This window comes from Leucoraja erinacea, unplaced genomic scaffold (assembly GCF_028641065.1).
Source record: "Leucoraja erinacea ecotype New England unplaced genomic scaffold, Leri_hhj_1 Leri_308S, whole genome shotgun sequence".
Lineage (NCBI taxonomy): Eukaryota > Metazoa > Chordata > Chondrichthyes > Rajiformes > Rajidae > Leucoraja > Leucoraja erinaceus.
Window position 1 is genome coordinate 99,001 of NW_026576209.1, and position 6,000 is coordinate 105,000.

The window sequence follows — 6,000 nt, forward strand, 5'->3', positions numbered from 1 at the left end:
AAGCATCCAGAGAACTGGCCTCCACCGCCCTCTGAGGCAGAGAATTCCACAGACTCACCACTCCCTGTTAGAAAAAGTGTTTCCTTGTCTCTGTTCTAAATAGCCGACCCCTTATTCTTAAACTGTGTGTGTGTGTGGCCCCTGGTTCTGGACTCCCCCAACATCGGGAACATGTTTCCTGCCTCTAGCGTGTCCAATCCCTTAATAATCTTATATGTTTCAATAAGATCCCCTCATCCTTCTAAACTCCAGAGTGTACAAGCCCAGCCGCTCCATTTAAGAGCCCTATCTAACTCTCTCTCGAAACCATCCAGAGGACCGGCCTCCACCGCCCTCCGAGGCAGAGAATTCCACACTCACAACTCTCTGTGAGAAAAAGTGTTTCCTCGTCTTCGTTCTAAATGGCTTACCCCTTATTCTTAAACTGTGGCCCCTGGTTCTGGAAAACAAATAAACCTCCTGGTTTAACAAAAATAAAAGCTGCTAGGATTCTCAATGGATCAGGCAACAAAAGAATACACCATATTTCAAGTTATCACCCGGCATTAGGATAGCTTTCATTTATAATTCAACTGATTATTTGAAAATAATAATTTCAAGAACTAACGCTATGGAAGTTAAATGACATTTCAAGATACCTTAGAGCAGTGGTTCCCAACTTTTTTTGGCCATGCCCCACCTAATCACCTCTAAAATCCTGATGCCCCCCCCCCATGTGGTGATATATAATTCTTATTTAAAAAGTGAACTCCGTTTCAGCTGAAGAAGCTTAAAACGCCAATACCTTGGTTTAAACAGGCTTCAAAAGAACATGGCATCCATGAAAAAGAAAAATGAAATAAACAAAACAGTTAAAGTTCTGAGCAAGAAATTACTAAAAAACTAAAAAAAAAAGAAAAAAACATTAGGTGGTATTAAAATAATAATAGATATGATAATAAAAGAGTATTCACAGGTAATAAAGAGAGAGAAATTTTCTATATTAGAATATTGAAATATTGGTTTAATAATAGCAAAAAAATTAATACTTAAATTTTGGAAGGGTACATCAATACCAACGCTTAAAATGTGAATTGCAAGTATGTTGGACACCGCTCATCTTGAGGAATTGCGATTCCTCCTAATGGATAAATCAGACCAATTCATAACGAGTTGGTCTCCATTCGTCGTTTTTTTGGAATCATATGGTGCAACACAATTGTAAAAAATAACTGTTTCAGGACTGGACGAGGGTTGGTCAAGATTATAAATAATGATCTCCTTTTCTTTTCACTATTTTCTCTCTCAACTTTCTTCATTTACTCGTTTTCTTTCTTCACACACTATATATTTCACATCTTTCTATCCTTTACTATCTAACTTCTTTTTCTTATTCTCATCTTTTTTTCAATGTAACAAAAAAAAAAAAGAAGTTGTACATAAAATGTATTATGAAAATATATATTAGGCACTTTGGTGCCATATGACTGTGCTTACTTCTAATAAAATAAAATATTAAAAAAAAAAAAATTTAAAAAAAAATATTGAAATATTTGTGGATTGTCTCATACGAAAACAGCAAATAAAGCCTCAGTCGCGCTCAATTGCCCCCCTTAAAAATCAAATTGCCCCCCTGTGGGGCGTACGCCCCACGTTGGGAACCACTGCCTTAGAGTAAGGATACACTAAGGAATCACTGCCTTAAAGGAGGGGAGATAAGAGATGGCACCAAGAAGTTAGAAACATAGAAATTAGGTGCAGGAGTAGACCATTCGGCCCTTCGAGCCTGCACCGCCATTCAATATGATCATGGCTGATCATCCAACTCAGTATCCCGTACCTGCCTTCTCTCCATACCCCCTGATCCCCTTAGCCACAAGGGCCACATCTAACTCCCTCTTAAATATAGCCAATGAACTGGCCTCAACTACCCTCTGTGACAGAGAGTTCCAGAGATTCACCACTCTCTGTGTGAAAAAAGTTCTTCTCATCTCGGTTTTAAAGGATTTCCCCCTTGTCCTTAAGCTGTGACCCCTTGTCCTGGACTTCCCTAACATCGGGAACAATCTTCCTGCATCTAGCCTGTCCAACCCCTTAAGAATTTTGTAAGTTTCTATAAGATCCCCTCTCAATCTTCTAAATTTTAGAGAGTATAAACCAAGTCTATCCAGTCTTTCTTCATAAGACAGTCCTGACATCCCAGGAATCAGTCTGGTGAACCGTCTCTGCACTCCCTCTATGGCAAGAATGTCCTTCCTCAGATTTGGAGACCAAAACTGTACGCAATACTCTAGGTGTGGTCTCACCAAGACCCTGTACAACTGCAGTAGAACATCCCTGCTGCTATACTCAAATCCTTTTGCAATTAAAGCTAACATACCATTCGCTTTCTTTACTGCCTGCTGCACCTGCATGCCTACCTTGAAGAAAAGCATCCCAACAATGCAGGATTAATTTGAGCATGAAATTCTGAAAGGGGTAGGGGATAACCATAATGGGAATGGCACCAAAGAGTGACCTATTTTATGCACTAGTTAACTAAACATAAAAAATGTTGCAAGTGAAAGAAAGAAAGTAATTGTGCAGGGTGGTTCATTCACATTGACCAAATTATTGGTCCCAATCCAGGACCTAGGAAATCTAATTCACGCTGAAATGTCCAAATCATCTGAGACTTTAAATCAGGTGCCAAAACACTCAGTGTGGGAGGCAAAGGTTTTGTAACACTGTGAAACGTTTTGTAGCCAAGTCTATCAGACTCCCAGGCATCAACTCCATCTGTACTTCAAGGGGTTGTTCCACTGTACAAGCTAATTCAAGAGTTCGCCCCAGTTTCCCCCCGATTCGAACTCGGAGAATTAAGGTGCTGTCCCACTGTACGAGCTAATTCAAGAGCTCTCCCGAGTTAAAAAAAATAAAAAATCAAACTCGTGGTAAACACGTAAATGTACGTAGCGGGTACGTCGGAGCTCGGCACGTCCCTCAGCGGCTCATAGCGCTAATAGCAGGTACTCGGGAAACGCGGTAAGCTCGTGAAGATTTTTCAACATGTTGAAAAATGTCCACGAGAGCCCCGAGTACCTACGAGCGGCCATTACCGTAATTCTCCGAGTTTGAATCAGGTGAAACTCGGGAGAACTCTTGAATTAGATCATATCTAATTCAAAAGTTCGATATGATCATGGCTGATCATCCAACTCAGTATCCCATCCCTGCCTTCTCTCCATACCCCCTGATCCCTTTAGCCACAAGGGCCACATCTAACTCCATCTTAAATATAGCCAATGAACTGTGTGGCCTCAACTACCTTCTGTGGCAGAGAATTCCACAGATTCACCACTCTCTGTGTAAAAAATGATTTTCTCGTCTCGGTCCTAAAAGATTTCCCCCTTATCCTTAAACTGTGTGACCCCTTGTTCTGGACTTCCCCAACATCGGGAATAATCTTCCTGCATCTAGCCTGTCCAACCCCTTAAGAATTTTATGTTTCATTAAGATCCCCCCTCAATCTTCGAAATTCTAGCGTGTACAAGCCGAGTCTATCCAGTCTTTCTTCATTTGAAAGTCCTGCCATCCCAGGAATCAATCTGGTGAACCTTCTCTGTACTGATCGGGGCCCTTCTTCAAAAGTAGGGTCTCAAAACACACACATAGTCTGTCCATTCCCCCGACACAGTTTCTGCCTGATCAGCCGAGTTCACCAGCACTTTGGATTTTGCTCAAGATTGCAGCGTTTACAGTTCCTTGTGTCTCCGTTTGTTAAATTCCCTTGGTTAAATTTACCAATAAGTTGTGTCTATTGCAGTTTAAAATATCACTTTGGTTTTTGTCCAATTTCACTAAATGTTTTGAGGAATCCCGCTTTAAAAAGCTTAACATCTTGACTTGCTCAGTTTCTCTATCTAATTCTTCCAAGTTCAGCCATGATCTCCCGAGTTTCCCCTGATTCTTCTCAAAAGTTGGAAGAAAAAGTTGGGAGTTAAACAGAAACTTGACGCAACAAATGCTAGGAGACTGCAAGGTGACTTGGATAGGCTGGGTGAGTGGGCAAATGTTTGGCAGATGCAGTATAATGTGGATAAATGTGAGGTTATCCATTTTGGTGGCAAAAACGGGAAAGCAGACTATTATCTAAATGGTGGCCTATTGGGAAAGGGGGAGATGCAGCGAGACCTGGGTGTCATGGTACACCAGTCATTGAAGGTAGGCATGCAGGTGCAGCAGGCAGTAAAGAAAGCGAATGGTATGTTTGCTTTCATTGCAAAAGGATTTGAGTATAGGAGCAGGGAGGTTCTACTGCAGTTGTACAGGGTCTTGGTGAGACCACACCTGGAGTATTGCGTACAGTTCTGGTCTCCAAATCTGAGGAAGGACATTATTGCCATAGAGGGAGTGCAGAGACGGTTCACCAGACTGATTCCTGGGATGTCAGGACTGTCTTATGAAGAAAGACTGGATAGACTTGGTTTATACTCTCTAGAATTTAGAAGATTGAGAGGGGATCTTATAGAAACTTACAAAATTCTTAAGGGGTTGGACAGGCTAGATGCAGGAAGATTGTTCCCGATGTTGGGCAAGTCCAGGACAAGGGGTCACAGCTTAAGGATAAGGGGGAAATCCTTTAAAACCGAGATGAGAAGAACTTTTTTCACACAGAGAGTGGTGAATCTCTGGAACTCTCTGCCACAGAAGGTAGTTGAGGCCAGTTCATTGGCTATATTTAAGAGGGAGTTAGATGTGGCCCTTGTGGCTAAGGGGATCAGGGGGTATGGAGAGAAGGCAGGTACGGGATACTGAGTTGGATGATCAGCCATGATCATATTGAATGGCGGTGCAGGCTCGAATGGCCTCTACTCCTGCACCTAATTTCTATGTTTCTATATCAAGTGTATTTGCCATGAAAACATTTGATAATTAAACTTTGAAAGAATAAAACAAAGTATTAAAACAAATTGAGCATTCTTCCAAAAGTCGCACCTGAAGTTTCAAATTACACTTCACAGACAAAACTACACAGTAATTTGAAAAAAAAAAAGAGAAACATTATACATTAATGCACAGAAACAGATTAAATTTTAAACTCAGCAATTCAAACTATTTAAGAAAACATAGAAACATAGAAATTAGGTGCAGGAGTAGGCCATTCGGCCCTTCGAGCCTGCACCGCCATTTAATATGATCATGGCTGATCATCCAACTCAGTATCCTGTACCTGCCTTCTCTCCATACCCCCTGATCCCCTTGGCCACAAGGGCCACATCTAACTCCCTCTTAAATATAGCCAATGAACTGGCCTCAACTACCCTCTGTGGCAGAGAGTTCCAGAGATTCACCACTCTCTGTGTGAAAAATGTTCTTCTCATTTCGGTCCTAAAAGATTTCCCCCTTATCCTTAAGCTGTGACCCCTTGTCCTGGACTTCCCCAACATCGGGAACAATCTTCCTGCATCTAGCCTGTCCAACCCCTCAAGAATTTTGTAAGTTTCTATAAGATCCCCTCTCAATCTCCTAAATTCTAGAGAGTATAAACCAAGTCTATCCAGTCTTTCTTCATAAGACAGTCCTGACATCCCAGGAATCAGTCTGGTGAACCGTCTCTGCACTCCCTCTATGGCAATAATGTCCTTCCTCAGATTAGGAGACCAAAACTGTACGCAATACTCCAGGTGTGGTCTCACCAAGACCCTGTACAACTGCAGTAGAACCTCCCTGCTCCTATACTCAAATCCTTTTGCAATGAAAGCTAACATACCATTCGCTTTCTTTACTGCCTGCTGCACCTGCATGCCTACCTTCAATGACTGGTGTACCATGACACCCAGGTCTCGCTGCATCTCCCTTTCCCAATTGGCCACCATTTAGATAATATTCTCAAAAGTTGAAAGAAAAAGTTGGGAGTTAAACAGAAACTTGACACAACAAATATAAAAATTCAAAAAATGAACAATTTTAAATCAAAGGACAAAAATATCAAGTGTATTTGCCATGAAATATACAGCATTTCGTTTGGACCTCAAGGGG

At 41.4% G+C, this 6,000-nt stretch overlaps 1 protein-coding gene across 1 annotated transcript in view; it reads right to left on the reverse strand.

The window, feature by feature from the left end:
• cgnb (cingulin b) overlaps positions 1-6,000 on the reverse strand; it is an 88,399-nt gene that overhangs the window by 81,788 nt on the left and 611 nt on the right. The window lies entirely within an intron of this gene.